The sequence below is a fragment of the Pan troglodytes genome, chromosome 14 (genome assembly GCF_028858775.2).
Source record: "Pan troglodytes isolate AG18354 chromosome 14, NHGRI_mPanTro3-v2.0_pri, whole genome shotgun sequence".
NCBI classification, from domain to species: domain Eukaryota; kingdom Metazoa; phylum Chordata; class Mammalia; order Primates; family Hominidae; genus Pan; species Pan troglodytes.
The window spans coordinates 75,658,374-75,681,305 of NC_072412.2; the positions used below are offsets into that span (position 1 = coordinate 75,658,374).

Genomic DNA, 22,932 nt, shown 5'->3' on the forward strand with positions numbered 1-22,932 from the left:
CAAGTTACATGATAGACACATGATAAAGCCCAGCAGACCCAATCAAGTGTCCTGATGACAATTGCTTAAATAACCTAAAATTAAATATTAATTAGATTCATAAAGTTAAGACTAAAATTGCTTACTTCATGATAAATATCTTAGAAAGTAACATGGAGAATTCTGGTTCCAATTGCAAAGTAGTAATTTGCAGCTGACTAAATCCCTCTCCACGAAAACCACAAAAAAGTTACATACAATATCAAAATAATTATTTGCATTCAATAGGCTCTACTGAGGCAATCAGGACTTAGAAAGCTAAGATCCTGAAATACAGATAAATTAATTAGAGTCATCTCAAAATTATTCACTGCGTATTCTTTCCCTCTCAAGGTATTTACTAGTTATTAACAACATAGAGTGAGAGTCCAAGGAGCTCAACATAATATGGCAGCTAAGCAGATCTTCTGAGGATAATACGAAGACTGAAACCTAGAGTTGTATCAGTGAAAATCTCTGATTTCATTAAGCTGAACTTTTAATTGAAGTACCAGCAAACAATATAGTTTATATTTAGGAAAAGACATTCTTATTTGGACTCTGTGATTTCTTATACACAATGCCTGGCATTAAAGGAAAAAAATAGTAGGTTTGTAAAGAAACTGGACACAATGAGAAAAACAGACAACAGAAACAGTCTCCCAGGTGCTACAGATATGTTCAAATATATGGATCACAATTATTACTTAATAGATATAAAAATAACTTTCATTGGTCTTTTAATATAGATAATAAGCTGGATAATTTCAAGTCATATGAAAAAAATCAAATGGAAACAAATAAGGCAATACAATAATTTAAGATTTTGATGTGCAAAATTAGTCGATAAAAGGCAAACAAATGACGGTATGAAAAATAAATTAATAGAAAATACTCTAAGTTACTGAGATAAAAATATAGAAAACAAAAAATGGTAAAATTATAATATTCATGTAATTACTATATTCTGTAATCTTAAAAGTAGAGGGGAGAAATGATGGGACAAAAGCCATCTGAGGAAATAATGGCCAAGAATTTTCAAAAATTTGTTAGATACTTCAGGAAAGAGATTCCAGTGAAATTGGACTTTAACACATTTTAATCGTATAGAAACACCTAATACACTGATTCGGAAAACATTATATTTTATTGAACCTCTTCCTCTTGAGATGCAGAACCGCAGTTATGCAAAATAAAAAATTCGGAGAGCCTTACCAGTAAAGTGTAAACAACAACAAAAAACATTATTTTTGAATAAGAAAATACGTAATTGATATTATTTCCAGAAGATGTGTTTGTGCACATAGAAAATCCGAAAAAATTGACAGAGAAGCTTACCAAATTCTATATCCACTGATATTACCTGTGTTCTCTGTTATCTGCAATATATATATTTATCTACACAATATGTTATCTTCATCTGACTTTTCAAGTTCTCCTTTAAATATTTGAAATTAATACAAATTTTGCTGTACCATATGTTTGCCTTTCACAAGTTTGCAAATTACAACCCCAGAATATGGCCACTTCTCAGCATGTATTTTAAGAATTCGGGCTCAAGCACATATAGCAAGAACAGCAGAATTCTTCCACCTGTTAACGCATTGAATAGAAAAGTCACAATATGCATTGCAGGGTGCATTTTAAGATTTAGAATGAACATACTATTGACTCTCAGGTAGAAAGGATAATTAAGTCAGGATTTGTAGGCTGCCAAATGGACCAAAACTGCTCCAAAAGGAAACCCTGATGCTTCTTCTGGTTGGGTACTCAGACTGCATGATTAGGTTTTAAAATTCAAGATATGAGAAACACCTCTAAAGAATGGCTACAGATTAATTTAAATAGGGTTTGGGATAAAAGCTCTACATACGTCCTTATATTAATTAACCACAGGTTAAATGAAATATTCTGGTCAGAATTTTTTTTTTTTTTTTTTTGAGACAAAGTCTCACTCTGTCACCCAGCCTGGGGTGCAGTGGCACGATCTTGGCTCACTGCAACCTCTGCCTCCCGGGTTCAAGTGATTCTCCTGCCTCAGCCTCCTGAGTAGCTGGGATTACAGGCATGCACCACCATGCCCGGCTCATTTTTGTATTTTTAGTGGAGACGGGGTTTCACCATGTTTGTCAGGCTGGTCTCAAACTCCCGACCTCAGGTGATCTGCCCGCCTTGGCCCCCCGAAGTGCTGGGATTACAGGCGTGAGCCACTGTGCCTGGCCTGGGCAGAAATTTTTAATACCTGATAAAGATTTCATAATCTAGGAAAAGTTCAGATAATTATTTAATTTACTTTGTCTTTAGTTGTTGTCCAAGTTGTGGTGGGTGTACTATTAAAGAAAAGAGTGAGATAAGTAGAATAGAAAGAAATAGAAAAGAAAGAAATAGAGCTTGGTGAAACCCTGGTTTGGGGGGCGGGGGGTCATAGTATTTGAAAAGAGTTATTCAAAGTCAAAAAGTTAACTACTGTCAAGATAGTACCTTCTTTTATCTAATCTAGTTAAAATAATCAATCTCAAATATAATACAGACTTGGACTTTTTCTGACAAATTTGAAAACAATTTGAAAGAATGGGATTAAAAAAAAAGAAAATTAGATAAGAGGCTCAAAAAGTAAATAAATAAGTTCCAGTTCTCTCCTAGATTTTTTTCCTAAAAGTTCTTAGGCATTAAGTTTCTTCATATTATATCTGAGAACACATTACTTCTCTTCAAGGTCATTAATCTTTCAGATAAATGGTTATGTTTGTTTCACTTGATTTTCTCTCACACATTTCCTCACATATCATTTCATGATCTAAGACTTTAGTAGGAATCTTTCTCCTCAACCTTATACTTAATATAGAATTTTAATGTGAATTTTCACAACAGAACACTTATAATTTTTAAGATAATATTTATTATTTAACCTTCTTCCTATCACATATCCAACCTACTAATTTAAAAAGGAGACTTTAACATTTTAGTAAATTTACATTATGTATTTATCATGTTTTCTATAGGTATTAAGTAAAAACCAGGCATTGGATTACTTCATTGTTTTGTCCAATTTCGTACATCAGTTGAAAAAAACTTTACAGTTTCTTTCCAACCGAAGAGTCCCTTATACAATGATCTGAAACTCTTAACATTTGTCTTTATTTTGGCCCAACAATACAAAGCTTGAAGTTACAAGAAATGCAATTTTAAAAGTACAATATGACTTTTTATCAGATTTAAAGACATGTTTAAGTCTTCTCCAACCTAACATATATAAAAATAAAATGAATAAAATTGTTTTGATCTCTTGAACTCCTCAAACCATAGCTATACTATTCTATTTCCTTTCATACCCACGTCTTGAAAGAATTGTCTTCACGTCTTAACTTCAGTTCCTGACCCTCCAAATACTCCTTAATCTATTGCAATTTGACTTCCATAACTACCCATCTAACGGAACTACTCTTGACAAGGACATCAGTGTCTTTCTTGTGGCTATCTTTAGCATTTAATTTCCTATCATTGACTGCTGAGAACTGACCAACATACTTTACTGTTCTCGTGCTAAACAGTTCAGGACTCAATATTCTTTACTCTCTCTGTACCAAATGATTCTCAGGTGAAACCTGTTTCCCTATTTCTTTGTTAAACAACATCAGAATCCAACAAATAAGTTAGTTACTTCCTCAAGGAAATATTTACTTCTGTAAGAATAGATTGTTAACTAATAAGAAAAAATGTACAACAAATAATTACTCATGTGTTTTTTACTTTATGACCTACCTACTGAGTGCAAATCTAAAAGTGTTTTTATCTCTTCCCATTGCCAACCAGTTCCTCAGTCTTCAATGGCTTCTTGGTGGCAAATCCATATCACACATTATAAGTGCCTGTATGATCTGATGCTTTCTACAATTTGTATGATCCTTCAAACCGAGCTCTAGTTTCAGCTACACCAAATAATTCCAGTTTCTGCAATACGTCACACCACTTGCTTCTATCGCATTCCACACACATATTTTTCTGTACCTGGAACCTGCACAACACACTGATATTCCCATGGCCGACTACTCCTTCAGAATTCAGTTTAAATATCGCTACCTTCAGAAAGCCTTATTTTTTTCAGCGAATTGTTTTTTATTTTTACTTTAAAAATAGATTCAGGGGATATATGTGCATTTGTTACATGAGTATATTGTGTGGTGCTGAGGGGAAAGCCTTATTTCAATCCTTACTGCTTGTGGGGTGGGGTTACCCTAACATGTAGTAAATATGGTTTAAATACTTCTCTGCCATGTCAAACATTTTAGGAGTTCAACAACTATTTGTTGAATAAATGCATAAATATATTCTATGACAAGATGGTTTGGTCAGATACTAATTTTGGTTTGTTACGTGTTTTTGTTTACTTTTGGTTTTAGTTTCCATAGACCACACAAATGTGTTGCTCAGAATAGCTACCACTAAATAAACAAGCAATCGAATTTATATCCCAAAACCTAACAGAATGCCTGGCACACAGATTTAGTAAATGTTTGTGGCATAAATTGTAATTTTTGAACATCAAATAGTTTCCAGAGCTCATGAGAAACAAACAAACAAAACATAAAATAACTGCTGTAAGCAGAATACATACTTTCTTGTATTTCTCTGGCAGTACAATTGTGTACATAATGACAATACTGAAGATTACACTAAATATAGTAAATAAAATACATTTGAAACCATTTAAATAAATAAGATATATTAATTGCAAACAAAAATTTCTGGATGACTAGATTCAAAATTTTTTCTTAATGTGAGTCACTAAGAGAGTAACGAAAATGGCAAAATAAATTTGAAAGCAGTTTTTTCTTCTAACTGATAAGAGTTAGCTTTTGTTTTGAGAAAAATATTTTAAAGAACATTTTGTAATATCAGATAAAGAAATCACTCTTACATACATAGTTCTTAGACAAAGACCTGAATGTAGTAAAAGATGACTTTATTTAAGGGAAAAAGATTTAACTATTTGTTTGAGCCCAGCAAACTTAGTGTGTATTTCAGGTAATGTATATGTCTTTAGATTATATTTGCATTAGAGATATACGTATTTTAATTTTTAAAAAATATTTTTTAGTGGGAAATTGAGAATTTGTTATTTTCTACCTTTTAAAAAATGTTCACATATTTTATATCAGGCACACATTATTTTAAACAACATAAAGTCATTTTTACAAAAAAATTCAAAGTTCAGAAAGTGCCCAAAATAAAAAAAAGCATCTAAAAAAATGCTAACAAGAATTCTCCAAACCAAAAGAATGCAAACGTGACTGTGATTCTGAAACTGTAATTATGACAGATAAACCACATATATCTTTAAAATAAAAAGATTAAAAGAGGATACTATTAAATAATAACTATTTTTTTCAGAAATAGGCAATATAAATATGTGAATAGTGACATAAAAAGTTTTAAATGTTGGGAGAGAATAAAGCGTACGGTGTTTTTGCTTGCTTCTTTACTTTGCAATGAAAGTTAAGTTGTTATCAGTTTAAAATAACTTGTTATTATAAGGTGTATTTTGTAACCCTTATGGTAACTAAAAAGCAAAAACCTATTATAGATACATTAAAAATAAAAAGTGGCTCACGCCTGTAATCCTAGCACTTTGGGAGGCCAAGGCGGGCGGATTACCTGAGCTCAGGAGTTTGAGACCAGCCTGGGCAACACGGTGAAACCCTGTCTCTGCTAAAAATACTAAAAAATTAGCCAGGCGTGGTGGTATGCATCTGTAGTCCCAGCTAATTGGGAGACTGAGACAGGAGAATTGCTTGAACCCGAAAGGTGGAGGGTGCAGTGAGCCAAGATTGCACAACTCCACTCCAGCCTGGGCGACAGAGCAAGACTCTATCTCCAAATAATAACAACAACAACAACAACAATAATAATAATAATAAATAAAATAAAAAGCAATAAATCAAAACATGTTACTAAAGAAAAATCACTTAACCTCAAAGGAAGACTGAAAGAGAGAACGAAAGTAAGAAAGAATCTACCAAACAACCAGAAAACAATAAGAAAAATGGCAGTAGTAAATTCTTCCCTGTCAATAATCACCTTAATGAAAATAAATTAAATTATTCAATTAAAAGACATGGATTAGCTGAATGGATACACTTATGCAAATAGAAACCAAAAAAGAACACTACCAACTATAATAGTTATATCAGATAAAATAGACTTTAAGACAAAAAGAACATACAAAGAGGGTCATTATATGATGATAAAGGGGTCAATTCAGCAAGATTAAATAAAAGTTTTCATACTGGAAATCCTAGCCAGAGCATTAGGCAAGAGAAGAAAGGATATTCAAACTGAAAAGGGAAAAATTAAATTGTCCCTGTTTGTAGACGATATGATTTTATATGTAGGAAACCTTAAAGAGTCCACCTAAAATCTGTTAGAAATAATAAATAAATTCAGTAAAGTTTCAAGATATAAAATCAAAATGTAAAAATCAGTAGTATTCTTCTACCTCAACAGCAAACTATCTGAAAAAGAAATCAATAAAGCAATCCCATTTATATCTATTTTAAAGACCCTAAATATAAAGATAGTACAGAGGGTGCAAGATTTCTACAATGAAAACTACAAAATACTGATGAAAGCAATTGAAGAGGATATTAATAAATGAAAAGTTATCCTATGTTCATTGGTTGGAATAATAATTTTTTAAATGCTCATACCACCTACAGTGATCTGCAGATTCATAGAATCACTATCAAAATACTAATGACATTTTTCAAATAAATGGTAAAAGCAATCTTGAAATTTGTATGAAATTTATATGGAAAAGATCCCAAATATCTAAAGCCATTTTGAGTAAAAAAATAAACTAGCTGGAGGCATTACACTACCTGACTTTAAAATATACTGTGCTCGGTGTGGTGGTTCCCACCTGTAGTCCTACCACTTTGGGAGGTCAAAGCAGGAAGATTTCTTGAAGCCAGGAGTTTGAGACCATCCTGGCAACAATGTGAGACCCCATCTTTACAAAAAAAAAAAAAAAAAAAAAAAAAAAAAGAAGAAGAAGAAGAGAAAAAAAAAAAGCTGTGTGTGATGGTAAACTCCTGGAATCCTAGCTACTCAGGAGGCTATGACAGGAGGGTCGCTTGAGCCCAGGAGTTAAGAGTCGGCAATGACCTGTACTCACATCACTGCACTCTAGCCTTGGTGACACGGCAAGCCCCTATTTCAAAAATAAATAAATAAAAAGAGCTATACTACAACGCAATATTAACCAAAACAGCATGGTACAGGCATAAAAATAGATACATAGACCAATGGAACAGACTAGAGAACCAATAAATAAATCTATGCATTTACGGCTGATTTTTGACAAAGGCACAAAGATCCCACAATAAATGATGCTTGGAAAACTGGATATTCACATGCAGAAGAGTGAAACAACATCCCTATCTCTCACTACTTAAAGTCAACTAAAAATAGATTAGAGTCTTAAATGTAAGACCTGAAACTATAAAATTACTAGAGGTAAACATAGGGAAAATGGTTCATGACATTTGTCTGGGCAAGGACTTTTTTGGATGAGATCTCAAAAGCACAGACAACATATGTACAAATAGACAAGCGGGAATGGTATAGGAGTTAAAAATAAATTATTTAGGCAGATAGTGAGGGTACGGATGTCCTTGGTAAGGTTTCTCTTTTAATAAAAAGCAGCCCCCAAATCATTTCTTTTCTGAAAAAAAAGCAGCCTTTAAAATCGAGCTGCAGACATAGATAAGCAAACTGGAATCTTGCACAGGTGAATGCTGGCAATCGTGACAATAGGAAAAGACTACCTAGAGGCCAGGCATGTTCAACATGGCAGCTCCATCTTCCATTTTCATTGCCAACCACGTGTACAGTAAGGAGCAGACAACATGATGCCTGCCAGATAGAAAAACTGTTTGCATAACAAAAGATTAGGGTGGGGAAGCCAGCTTCTTTGAGCTAGGTAAATGTCACACCTGGTCCAACCAATCTTTGGGCTCTATGTAAATCAGATACTGCCTCCTCTAGCTAGTCTATAAAACCCGTGCCTTTCACCAGGGGACTGGAAGACCCACTTGGGCACTCCTCTATCTCTTCAGGAGAGAGAGTTATTCTCTTTTCTCTTTGTTTTGCCTATTAAACCTCCGCTCTTAACTTCACTCCATGTGTGTCTATTTCTTGATTTCCTCGGCATGAGGCAAGGGACCTCGAGTATTACCCCAAACAATGCCACTTCAGGTTTATATCAACCTAAAATCTTCTGTGCAGGCTGGGCCTGGTGGCTCACACCTGTAATCCCAGCACTTTGGGAGGCCAAGGTGGGCGGATCGCATGAGGTCAGGAGTTCAAGACCAGCCTGGCCAACATGAAGAAACCTGGTCTCTACTAAAAAAATAGAAAAATTAGCCAGGCATGGTGGCGGGCGCCTGTAATACCAGCTACTCAGGAGGCTGAAGCAGGGAGGATCGCTTAAACCTGGGAGGCAGAGTTTGCAGTGAGCCGAGATTGCACCACTGCACTACAGACTGGATGACAGAGCGAGACTCTGTCTCAAAACAAACAAACAAGCAAACAACAACAACAAAAAACCTCTGTGTGAAAAAAGATCAAAAAGTGAAGAGACAGCTTACCGTGTGGGAGAAAATATTTGCAAACTATGCATCTGACAAGGGGATAACATTCAGAATATATAAGAAACTCAAACAAGTCAATAGTAGAAAACAAAGAAAAAACCAATCTGAGTTTAAAATAGGCAAAAGAACTTAATACACATTTCTCAATAGAAGACATACAAATGGCCAATAGATATATGAAGAAAAATGAAAAATGCTCAACTTCATTAATCATCAGATAAATGCAAATCAAAATCATAATAAAATATCACCTTATAACTGTTAGAATGGTTGTTATCAAAAAGAAAAAATATACATAAAAAATACTGGTGAGAATATGGAGAAAGGGAAACTCATATTATGTTGGTGGGAATGTAAATTAGTACAGCCATTATAGACCAGTATGGAGACTCTTAAGAAAAAACAGACTACCATATGATCCAGCAATTCCACTACAGGGTATATGCCCAAAGGAAATGAGATGAATATGTTGAAAATATATCTGCAACCCCATTTTATTACAGCACTATTAACAATAGACAAAATTGCTAATCAGCCTAAGTGTTCATCAAAGGCTAAATGGATAAACAAAAATGTGATCCATATATATATATATTTTTATATATGTTTATATATTATATATATATATCTTATGTGTGTGTATAGATATATATACATAGTATTCCACTGTGTGTGTGTATGTATATAAGTATATATATGTAAGTTATATATATATGTAAATATATATATATATATATATATATTATTTAAAGTAATATCCTCCAGGATCATTCATGTTGCAAATGACAGAATTTCATTCTTTTTTATTGATGAATAGTATTCCATTGCGTGGAATACTATTCATACCCTCCAGGATATTACTTTAAGTAAAATAAACCAAGTACTGAAGGACCAATATTACTATGTTCTCACTTATGTGTAGAATCTAAAGAAGTTGGTGTCATGTAAGTAAAGAGTAGAATAGTGGTTACCAGAGGCTGAGGAGACTGTGGGGAGAGAAGAATGGGAAGAGATTGATCAATTGATACAAAGTTAAAGTCAGGAGGAATAAGTTCTGTTGTTCCGTTGCACAGTAGGTTGATTATAGTTAATAGTAATTTATTACATATTTCAAAATAGCAAGAAGAGAGGGTTTTGAATGTTCTCATCACAAAGAAATGACAAGTGTTTGAAGTGATGGATATGTTAATTGTCCTTATTTTATCATTGCACGTTGTATACATATATGGAAATATCACACTGTACTCCAGAAATATGTATAATTATTATGTATCAATTAAAAACAAACAAAAACTTCAAACATCAAGTGAATCTAACTCTATAGTTGATATTAAACCATTCTTATTTCAACATATAATTACCATAAATTTAGAAAACTATGCGAATTACATTCTGCTGCTTGTTTTATTCTTATGGAGTGTTGCCAAAAAAAAGTTCTATTATGAAAATAAGATACGCTGATGTTTGGTAAGAAATGTTGAATGTTATCCAAATATGTATATTCAGAAAAAGATTTTTCCTACCAAAGTTTTGCTTACATAATTCTATACTCTTAGAGATGAATTAGTGTTGAGGGGACAGGAAATCAAAGGAAAAGAAATTGAAGTGATGTCAAGATACTTGATGTGTTTAATAACCTAAACTTCTGACATACTTATTATTTGTAAATATTAATATTCAAAATTGATGAGATTCCAACTTAATGATTATTGTAATAGTGATATTTTCATAATAGACAAGAAGTCTTTGTATTAGATATCCAACAGTAAATAATATTTTATGATAAATTAACTGTACTTTTTTTAGATCATGAATAACAAGATAAAATATATGTTTATACATATATAGCTGTACACCAAACTATTTGAAATATCATAAAAAATTTATTATATATCATCTAAAATACCATTTCCTTTAAAATACCTTAATGTTTGCCAGAAATGAAACACATTTGCTCTACTCAAGTTCACCATTCGCAATGTATCTCTGACTACACTAAAAATACTAATTAAACTGATGGTATAATTTCTGTTTTTCAAATAAACCAGAATAGAGTGAAAAGGTAGTTACTTTCTTTTTAAAACAGAAACTCTGAGCTATGAGTATTGCTTTATAAATTCTCTAATACAATAATGAAAGAAAACTATTTTCTTGCAGCAATTACTTTGGAGAGAGAAACTCATAGAACCTCAAAATGGATACTGAAAATTACAAATGAGCTTAATGTCCGTTATTTATATTTTCAGCTATTCAATAAAAATCAGCTTTTTTTCTGCCTTCCTGGTGAAGTATCACAAAATAAAAACATTTAAATAACTTTAATCTAGGTCAAAGGAAAGAAAAAAGGAAGTGAAAAGGAAGGGAGGGTAGAGTAAAGGGAATGAGGGAAGGAGGGACAGTGGAAGTGAAGAAGGTTGGAAGGAAGGAAAGAAGGACTACTAAAGAACTCTTTTCCATTGTTTTACCTAATGATAACAACTGTTGTGATTTCTTACACTAAAGATTTGTTTTGGCTCTCTTTGAAATTTATATGAATAACTCTTAGAGTAAAATACACAGATAAAAATAGAAACATAAATATCTATAATAATATGGGCAATATACACATAGATATTTATACATATATAGGTATCCTTAGTACAAAAGTTTCAGAATAATGGAACTAAAATAACAGTTACTATGAAAAGATACATTAAATGTAGAATAAACTGCTACTTACAAACAAGTGCAAAGACTGTGTTTTATTTCAATTTTCTTTTTTTTTAATTTATCTTTTATTTTAGGTTCAGTGGTACATGTTCAGGCTTGTTATAGAGGCGAACTTGTGACTCGAGGGTTTTGTGTACAGGTTATTTTGTCACCCAGGTACAAGAATAATACTAAATAGCTTTTTTTGGGGGGGGGGGAGGAACCTCTCCTTCCTCCCATCCTACACCCTCAAGTTGGCCCCAGTGTCTGTTGTTCTGTTTCTGTCCATGTGCTCGCATTACTTAGCTGCTACTTATAAGTGAGAATGTATGGTGGTGTTTGGTTTTCTCCTCCTGCATTAGTTTGCTAAGAATAATGGCCTACAGTTCCTTCCATGTTCCTGCAAGGACATGACCTCATTCTTTTTTATGGTTGCATAGTATTAAATGGTGTATATGTACCACATTGTCTTTATCCAGCCTATGGTTGTTAGGCATTTAGGTTGATTCCATGTCTTTGCTATTGTGAATAGTGCTGCAATAAACATATGCATACATGTGTCTTTATGGTAGAATAATTCATATTCCTTTGGGTATATACTCAGTAGTGGAATTGCTGGGTTGAATGTTAGTTCAGTTTTTAGTTGAGGAATCTCACCACATTGTCTTCCGCAACAGATGAAGTAATTTACACTCTCCACCAGTAGAGTATAAGCATTCCCTTTCCTCTGCAACCTTGCTAGCATGTGTTATTTTTTGACTTTTTAATAATAGCCATTCTGACTGGTGTGAGATAATATCTAATTGTGATTTTGATTAGTATTTCTCTAATGATTAGTGATATTGAACATTTTTTCATAAGTATATTGGCTGTAAGTATGTCTTCCTTTGAAAAGTGTCTTCATGTCTTTGCCCACTTTTTAATGGTGTTGTTTGATTTTTGTGTGTGTGTTTATGTTCCTTATAGATTGTGGATATTAGAGCTTTTGTCCTTTTGTCAGAGGTATAATTTGCAAATATTTTCTCCAATTCTGTAGGTTGTCTGTTTGTTCTGTTGATAGTTTCTTTTGCTGTGCAGAGGCTGTTTAATTAGATCTCATTTGTCAATTTTTGCTTTTCCTGAATTTGCTTTTAGCATTTTAACGATGAAATCTTTGAGAGTTTCTATGTTCAAAATAGTATTTTCTAGGTTATCTTCCAGGATTTTTATAGTTTTATGCTTTACATTTAAGTCTATAATCTGTCTTGAAATGATTTTTGTATATAGTGTAAGGAAGGGGTCCAGTGTCACTTTTCTGCATGTAGCTATCTAGTTATTCCAGCACCGTTTATTGAATAGGAAATCCGTTCCCCATTGCTTGTTTTTGTCACCTTTGTCAAAAATCATGGTTGTAGGTATGTGGCTTTATTTCATGGCTCTATTCTGTTCCATTGGTCTATGTGTCTCTTTTTGTACTAGTATCATGTTGTTTTGCTTATTGTAGCATTGTAGTATGGTTTGAAGTCAGGCAGTGTGACTCCTCTAGATTTGTTCTTTTTGCTTAGAATAGTTTTGAGTATTCAGGCTCCTTGGTTCCATATGAATTTGAGAATTAGTTTTTTAGTTCTGTGAAGAATATCATTGGTAGTTTGATGGGAATAGCATTGAATCTATAAATTGCTTTGGGCAGTATGGCCTTTTTAATAATACTGATTCTTCCTATCCAAGGATATGAAATATTCTTCCATTTGTTTATGTAATTTATGATTACTTTGAGGAGTGTTTTGTAATTCTCATTGTAGAGATCCTTCACTACCCTGGTTAGCTGTATTTCTAGGTATTTTATTTTTTATTTTTGGCAACTGTGAATGAGATTGCCTTCCTGATTTGACTCTTGGCATGGGTGTTGTTAGTGTATAGGAATGCTACTGATTTTTGTATATTGATTTTGTATTCTGAAGCTTTGCTGAAGTTGCTTAAAAGCTCAAGGAACTTTGAGGCAGAGACTATGGGGTTTTCTAGATATAGAATCATGTAACTTGCAAACAGGGATAGTTTGATTTCCTCTCTTCCTATTTGGATGCCTTTTATTTCTTTCTCTAAGTCTAGAGACTTGATCAGCAGAAACCCTACAAGTCAGAGGAGATTTGAGGCCTATATTCAACATTCTTAAAGAAAATAAATTCCAACCAATAATTTCATATCTGGCCAAACTAAGCTTCATAAGCAAAGGATAAATAAGATTCTTTATAGACAAGCAAATGCTGAAGGAATTTGTTATCAACAGAACTGCCTTATAAGAGCTCCTGAAAGCAGCACTAAATATGGAAAGACCATTACCAGCCACTATGAAACACACTTAAGTACACAGACAGTGACCTTATAAAGCAACTACACAGGCAAGTCTGCATAATAACCAGCTAACAACACAATGCCTGGATAAAATCCACACATATCAATACTACCCCTGAATGTAAATGGGATAAATGTTCCAATTAAAAGGCAGAGTGGCAAGCTGGATATAAAAGCAAGAGCCAGGGGTATGGTGTCTTGAAGAGACCCATCTCATCTGCAATGACATGCATAATCTCAAAATAAAGGGATGAAGAAAAATCTACCAAGCAAATGGAAAACAGAAAAAAGCAGGAGCTGTAATCCTAATTTCAAGCACAAAAGACTTTAAACCAACAAAGATCAAACAAGGCAAAGAAGGGCATTACATAATGGTAAAGAGTTCAGTTGAACAAGAAGACCTAACTATCCTAATTCTATATGCACCCAACACAGGTACACTGATTCATAAAACAAGTTATTAGAGTCTTAGATTCACACATAGTAATGATGGGAGACTTCAACACCCCGCTGACAGTATTAGACAGATCACTGAGGCAGAAGATGAACAAAGAGATTCAGAACCTGAACTCAACACTTGACCAAATGGACCTAATAAACATCTCCAGAACTCTCCACTCCAGAGATGACAGAATATATACTTTTTGTTGCCACACGGTACATGCTCTAAAGTCAACCATGCAATTGGACATAAAACAACCCTGAACAAACTCAAAAAAACTGAAATCATACCAACCACACTCTTGGACCACGGAGCATCAAAATAGAAATGAAGGTCAAGAAAATTGCTCAAAACCATACAATTACATGGGTATTAAACAACGTGCTTCTGAAAGATTCTTGAGTAAATTAGGAAATTAAAACAGAAATGAAGAAGTTATTTGAAAGTAACGAGAACAAAGGTACAACATACTAGAATCTCTGGGACACAGTTAAGGCATTGTTAAGAGGAAAATTTATAGCACTAAACACCCATATATAAAAGTTAGAAAGGTCTCAAATTAACAACCTAACATCACAACGAGGAGAACTAGAAAAACAAGAGCGAACCAACCCAAAGGCTAGCAGAAAACAAGAAACAACCCAAATCAGAGCTGAACTGAAGAATATAGAGACACACAAAAAAAGCATACAAAAGAACAGATCTAGGAGTTGGTTCTTTGAAAACAACAACAATGACAACAACAACAACAACAACAAAAAACAGGATAGGCTGCTAGCTAGACTAATAAAGAAGAAAAGAGAGAAGATCCAAATAAACACAATCAGAAATGACACAAGAGACATTACCACTGACCCCAAGAAACACAAATAACCATTAGAGACTGCTATGAACATCTCTGTGCACACAAACTAGAAAAGGTAGAAAAAATGGATAAATCCCTGGACATATACATTGAATGAATCCCTGAACAGACCAATAATGAGCTCTGAAATGGAATCAGTAATAAATAGCCTATCAACCAAAAAAAAAGCCTGGGACCAGATGGATTCCCAGTCAAATTCTACCAGAAGTGCAAAGAGGAGCATTCCTACTGAAGCTATTCCAAAAAATTGAGGCGGAGAGACTTCTCCTCAACTCATTCTATGAAGCCAGTCAAGTGAGAGCCAGAGATAAACATGATAGGAGAATTTATTAATATAAAGCATAAGGGCATTTTATATATGAATTATTTTAAATTATTTTACCCACTTCTGCACAAAATGTACTTTCCATTTTGTTAATATTAAAGCTATAGTTCTTGAAGTGTTGTCCCTGAACATCAACATCACCTGTGAACTTGCTAGGGATGCAAAGTACTAGGCACCACCTCAGACCTAATGAATCAAGCCCTCTGGGAGGTTCTGTTGGATGCTCAAGTTTGAGAATCACTGACACAGAATATTAGTATATGTCCTGGCCAGAAACTTTGAAATCTACTGAAACACTTCATTTTATGAAATTATTTTAAATTTATGTTATTTTATAATTGAAATATTTGTGTCATTTTTTTCTAATAATCCATTTAGTTAAATTTGCCACAAATGTATTGAGTGCCTACTCTCAGGGCTGATATTCTAGGACTGAAAGACCTAAAGATAAACATATTACAATCTCTTTTGAACAACTCAGAGCAACTAGTTGTTTGGGGAGGACTAATAATGACCAAAAGAACTAACTGATAAGTGCTGACATAATATAATTTGGGCTCTGAATTAAGAAAGGAAGCTGAACCACCTGAATTTGTATATAGATTGTATAAATAGAAGGAAGGCTGTGTGGAGAAATATGTGCCTTAGCTAGACTTAGAACATAAGCGGATGGTTGATGTTACTACAATCTACTTTGTAGATGAGGAGACCAAAACACAGAAGGCCAAAAAATTCATATGAGACCATAAAACTAGAAAATAATTAGTCTGGAATTCAAGTCGATACTTCTGGATACTGACTGATTCTTTATCTTTCCTTATTTTACTTCATTATTCCAAAAGGTAAAGAAACCAGCTAAAGAAACACGATTAGTGAAAGCCTGAACCAAGAACTACATTCAGACTCCCTCATTCTTATACTAAAGCTCTTCCTTTGATCCAATATGTCATTGCAAGACAACTCACAAAATAAGATATAAAATGAATTACTTAAATAAATTAGCGAAGAAAGGCATATAGTCAATATGAGATAATGTTTTTCTTTTTTTGCTCTTTGTATATAAATATGCTGCAGAGAGAAAAAAACACATGTACCTTTCTTACAGTGTCAGTAACTCAGCTGAAATTTTAAAATCATATTGATTAGTAAATCATCCCAGATAAAAATTAAACTGCCATAAGCAGGCCTAATCATTTTTAGTGTCAACTAACACTATTTATTTGCCTATGTATACATATATAATTTTTCAATCTTATATTGAATGAATGTCATGTTGGACCCCTATTGACTTCAATAGGAATAACACTACGTTCTAGAGGCTGAAGAAGAGACCAAGAACCAATGAATGAGATATAGGGTTTATCAAGGGGAACTTACAAACAAGGATGGTCCAGTGTCTGGGAGAACCATAGCAGAACCACCACGCTTGTAAACAGCATGCAGTTTATATAGCATTTTCACTTAGCAATCTTCACCTAATAACCTCCACCTGGCAATCTTCATTTAACTCCAAATGAAGGAGCTTCATCCCCTGTACAGCCTGCATTCCATGGGATTGGATGGGGTTCCTCATAAATAAGGAATCAATCTCCAGGCTGGTCACTCCTGGATTCTTTAGTTCAGGACTCTAAACACACTTTTGAACAACGAAGAATGAAAAAGAGGTCGGTGTATTATTTTTCCCATTCCCTTAATCGTATGAAACTTTCCCTTCATATATTCCTCCAAGAGCTAGTCTGTCCAACACAGTCTCTCCATGTTGCCATGCTGACTGTGAATTCCAGGTATATTATTTCTTCCCCTTCTCCCTTCAGGCCTAGAGGTAGTAATGGACTCCATTTTTCTCATCTGGATGCCTTATTATTTAATTTGTTCCCCAAATACTGCAATATCTAGGTAAAAAATTTCTTCATTAATTATGTTCATTGGAAACAACCATGATGAATTTCCTCAATGTAAATACATTTTCCAATTTGAGTGTTTGGTACTAGGGATGACCCCAAGATACTGGCATCAGAATGGGAATTTGAAAGCCTAACATGTTTGAGAAATATAGAGATCACATTTATTCAAAATATCCAGAGTAGAGACATGGAATATAGAGCTGATAAAAGACAAAGATTTGGGTCATTAACTAGATGTTAAAAAAATGCTTTAGCAACAATGGAAGTTATAAAGAGTGTAGATTGGGCTTGAGAATGTACAAAGGACTAATGATAAGCTTAGGGCCTATGACTCCAAACTCAAGGCACAGATAAAGAACTGGGAAGCTTTTATGACCTAAAATATCTTTTATCTCTAGTAGCATCAGGACAAGCATATGGAAGAATCAGGCCCCAAATCTAACAGTGATATACAACATAATGCCTGTTTACTACACAAGATCATAAAATTATGCTATTAATGAGGCCTGGTTGGGTAGGAGTGTAGCTCTGAGACTTGGAGACAATTAGAGGGCATGAACAAAGCCAAGAAACTTGAACTCTTTCCTTCAGCCTTCTTTGATTGCAGAAGCATCACTTCCTCCAATGAGGAAACCTGCCTACTCTTGAAGCTAATCTCTTCAAAACCCTCACCAGGATTTTACCAGGAGCAGATACTTTGCAATATGATGCCTATTTTTCCTTAGGACCTGTCCTCCTATGCTTCATTCTCTATAGGCTTACTCCTTCTATTTATGCCCAAAGGGAAAATCACAAGTTCTGCACTTACAAGATATATCACACATCAAATAAATTACAGTATTGTACTAATGTATATGGAAAAGTACATTGGGAGTACCTATAGGAAAAGATTCAAAGGGTATCAGATTAAGGTTGAACTGGGTGAAATGAATTGGTATGGTTTTACTTACCAAGAATCCAGAGGAGTGGATCTAAATCTTGTAGGGGTTAACGTAAGCCTCTATTAATAGGAGTTCTAGGATCTGTAATGCTAATATTTCCCAGGAATACTGTAGAGGAAATTTTTTTTTAAAAAATACTAATATATATGGCAATTATGCAGTGAATCTAACAAGGCCAAACCATTATGACATTTTAAGACATTCACTGACAAGGAAACCTATAGTGAACTTTTAAAGCTCTCTGCTAAGCAAACTATAGACTCTGATGACGCTAGTGAATTGAGCTCTTTGGTATCTATATCAACAATGTACCAAAGACAGTGTGGACACGAGTGTCACTATAGATCCCTGCCAGTAGCCCAGTTAAGCCAGTTGCCTTTTAAGGATAAAGTTTTATTGTAATATAGCCGCATTCATTTGATTATGCGTTATTTATTTTTGGTTTCTTTTCACAACAACAAAGTCGAGTAATTGTGACAGAGACCATATACCCCACACTCCCAAGGCCTACACTATTATTTACTATCTGGTATTTTACCCAAAAAAAGCTTGGTGGTTCCTGTTATGATTCCAAGGGTAGAGTGTTGATTTACGTGTGTATATACAACTCTAGAGGTAAAAAAAATTGATCATGAGGTATGAATGTATGAAGGTATCAAGTATGAAACAGCTGAACAGTCCACTGAGTTATTACTTGGTCTATTTAATTAGAAAATGTATAGATCTTTTGTGTAGAAATCTGCATTGAGTCATCATGTATTATTATGCTCTCTCTCCAAGTTATTTTATTTAAATTAGTTCAGAAATTCAGAAGCTTCACTGATTATAAGGCTGGATTCTTTAAGAAAGAATGCTGTAAAATTGCTGCAAATCTATAACAGAAATATTTATCCATGCTTTTCACAAGCATTAGATATTGGAAAATGAAAAATACCAAAAGCATTCCAGGAGTTATTAAATGTGATCCCTGAATTGAAGTAAGTACCTCACACTCCTAAAATGCCAAAATATCCAGCAGCAGAGACTAAACCTTTGAAAGCCAGGTAATAAATTGTATATTTGCTCACATCCATACCCTGGTGTGTTCCACCAGATGAATAGGCTAAACCTAGTTATTTCCTCAGTCTCAGAATACATAGTTGGAAAAGATATATCAGAAACTGTCACAATTCTCATATTGAGGTCTCGACCCACACAGAGTCAGGTGTATTAAGAAAGAATGTGTCAATTGAACTATCACCAGGCACCTAACACAGTGCTACACAAAAAGCTATACTGCATTCATAAGGAATTTTCAGATATCAGCATCACATTCAAAACTTGAAATAGGCCAGACGTGGTAGCTCACGCCTGTAATCCCAGCACTTTGGGAGGTCAATGCGGGAGGATCATGAGGTCAGGAGACTGAGACCATCCTGGCCAACATGGTAAAACCCCGTCTCTACTAAAAATACAAAAATTAGCTGCGCGTGGTAGCATGTCCCTATAATCCCAGCTACTCAGGAGGCTGAGGCAGGAGAATCGCTTGAACCAGGTTGTCAGAGGTTGCAGTGAGCCAAGATCGCACCACTGCACTTCAGCATGGTGACACAGCGAGACTCCGTTTAAAAAAAATAAAATAAAAAAATTTTAAAAAGCCTTGAAATATTAAAGAGTAGAGATTCCATTATATTACAAATTAATTTATTTGGAAGATAAAAATGCCAGATGGATTTCAGACAATAACTAGATTATCACTAATATAATCAGGCAATGAGGATAATTGAAGCTGATACTCCAGATGTGATATTTTTACATCAGAAAATCCACATATCCCTTGAAACTTAGTATGAAGCTGTCAACTTCCCATAACACTTTGTAAAAAAAAGCAACATTATTAGGGGAATCTAAACTTGTTTATGTTCTGCTAAAGGGGAGAAAAGCTTCACTTCAATGTTTTGCTACAGAAGAATCACAACTCTCCTTTTCCATATATTTAGGAAGAACTTTAATTACCTTGATAATGCATATACCAACACACTTTTCCATATGTGATTATTAAATGTAGAGGGCAAAAAACAGCAAGTATGCTAGATGTCTTCATTGTCAGAGGGTAGGAGATAAATCTTACAAACTTTAAGTGGCCTATGACATTGGTGAAAGTAAGTATACAAATTTGACTGTGTTAAGAAATTGCCTTTATGAAAATTTCTTATTTTTTTCATTAAATTTTTTTTTTTTTTTGGCTGGCACAGTGACTCACGCCTGTAATCCCAGCACTTTGGAAGGCAAAGGTAGGTGGATCACCTGAGGTCAGGAGTTCGAGACCAACCTGGTCAACATGGTGAAACACTGTCTCTACTAAAAGTACAAAAATTAGCTGGATGTGGTGGCGCATGTCTGTAGTCCCAGCTACTCTGGAGACTGAGGCATGAGAATCACTTGAAACTGGTAGACAGAGGTTGCAGTGAGCCAATATCACGCCACTGCACTCCAGCCTGGGCTACAGAGTGAGACTCTGTCTCAAAAATAAATGAATAAATAATAAAATTAATTCTTATTTTATTCAAATTTTATTTTTTATTTTTTCTTTTTAATTAGTTAATATTTTGGTAAGAATATTCAAGGTGAAATATGTCTTTCATCAAATTGTTGAATGCACAATGCAGTATTTGGTAACTATAGGCCCGACGTTGCACAGCAGATGTCTACAAAATGTTCATCTTGCATAACTAAATACTTATGTCCATTAAACAGCTACTCCCCATTTTCTCTCCCTTCTAGCCACGGGAAACCACCGCTTTACTCTGTTTCTATGAGTTTTACTGCTATAAATTCCACTTATAAGTAAAATTATGTAGTACTTGTCCATCTGTGATTGGCTTATTTCACTTAACATAATGTCTTCCAGATTCATCTATGTTGTTGTATATGTCAGGATTTCCTTTTCTTAGCTGACTAAATAATATTATATATTATATATATTACTTATATATATATAATATAAACACATTGATATTACATAAACATATGTATTAATAAACATTTATATTATATGAATATAAATATATAAATGTATAATATAATATACAATATGTATTTTATATCTCACATATTCTTTATTATATATATATCTCACATATTCATTACTTATTATTCTGTCAATAGATATTTAGGTGTTTCCATATCTTGACTACTGAAAATAATAGTGCAATAAACATAGGAGTGCACATGTCTCTTCGAGATCCTGATTTCAATTCTTTTGGATATATACACAGAAGTGGGATCACTGAATTACATGATAGTTCTACTTTAATGTTGTGAAGAACTGCAATACTGTTTTCTATGGTGATTGCACAATTTTACACTAAGAAAAAGGCACAAGTTTTGATAGGTCCTTTACTGAAGACATTGCGTGTAAAATGTAAGTGTTCTCCATCCACCAATTTACCAATAAGCTCACTGGTCTACCACTTTTGCCTCAGTTCCAAAGCAAGAGAAGCCTCTGCTTTAGGTCTGAGATTTTGGACATGGTGTTCTGCAACTTTGGCATTAGGAGGCAGAAGATCAAATAGTAGTAGAAATATTAATGACTGATAGGAATGATCTATTGATTCTCTAGCTAGCCCACTTGGAGAATTAGAGCTCACACTATGGGAGCTCCCATTGTGTGGGAGCACAATTATACTTTAACTTCCAATAAACATTGTCTGAGAGTCATCTCCTAAGAGAGAATGGGGACTAGGAATCAACTGTGACCCCATTAACTGACTATGGCTCACATAATCTTAGAATATGTACATCTGCATTCCATCATTACACACTAATTGTATATCTGAGAAAGAGTGAACAGGTCTAGAAGTAAATCACATGGAAATGTAACTCAATCCCCTTGGTACTTATTTCTCCTGTTTCATCACTTCTACCTCAATCAATAACTAGGACCTTAATTAGTTTGCTATTAATAGTAATGGATGACTACAGACTTATCGACTTTAAACAACTAATTTCTGTAGGCCAGTAGTTCAGAAATCGGTTCTCTGATGGCTTGGGTTGTCTGGTCATAGTCTCAGAAGGCTGCAATAAGGTTGTTGGCCAGACTACATTCTAGTCTGAAGGCTCAACTGCAAAAGAATATGCACCCAAGCTCACCCATTTTGTTGGAAAAGTCATTTTTTTGTGTCTCTAGAGCTGAGGACTCTGGCTTCTTAGTGGCTTTAATCTGGGGGATGCTTTGACTTCCCACATGACATCTCCAGGTCTTGGATGACACTCTCACCCACACTTCTAGAGGTCCTAGAGGTCACTGACACTTCTTTTCAACATAGGCTTCCTGAACATGGCTGTTTTCTCCATCAAGTAAGCACAGAGGATCTCTAGAGTGAGTCTAATAACAGGATATATTATCTACATGTATTATGTAATGCAACATATGTATTATGTAGCATATGTATTATGTATTATGTACATGTATTATATAATGTAACATAATCACAGGATTGTCACTGTAACATCTTTGTCATGTTATATGGGTTAGAATCATGTCTCAGGTCCTGCCCATACTTAAGCAGAGGGCTTAAATGAGAGCATGATTACCAGCAGGCAAAGATCATCTGTGGTCACCTAAGTCTATGTCTTCATGAGAAGATCCCAATGACTTGTTGAAAGGTAAAATCATAGATCTGCTTTATGCATGGGCCTGGCATCAGCATTCCCTCTCATTATTATGATAATACATACATTTTTTGCTTAAAATTATAAAAACTTTGAGCTTGAAAGGTTTGACAG

The 22,932-nt window shown here is 34.2% G+C and overlaps 1 protein-coding gene across 1 annotated transcript in view; it reads right to left on the reverse strand.

The window, feature by feature from the left end:
• Positions 1 to 22,932, reverse strand: part of KLHL1 (kelch like family member 1) — a 426,381-nt gene that overhangs the window by 286,780 nt on the left and 116,669 nt on the right. The window lies entirely within an intron of this gene.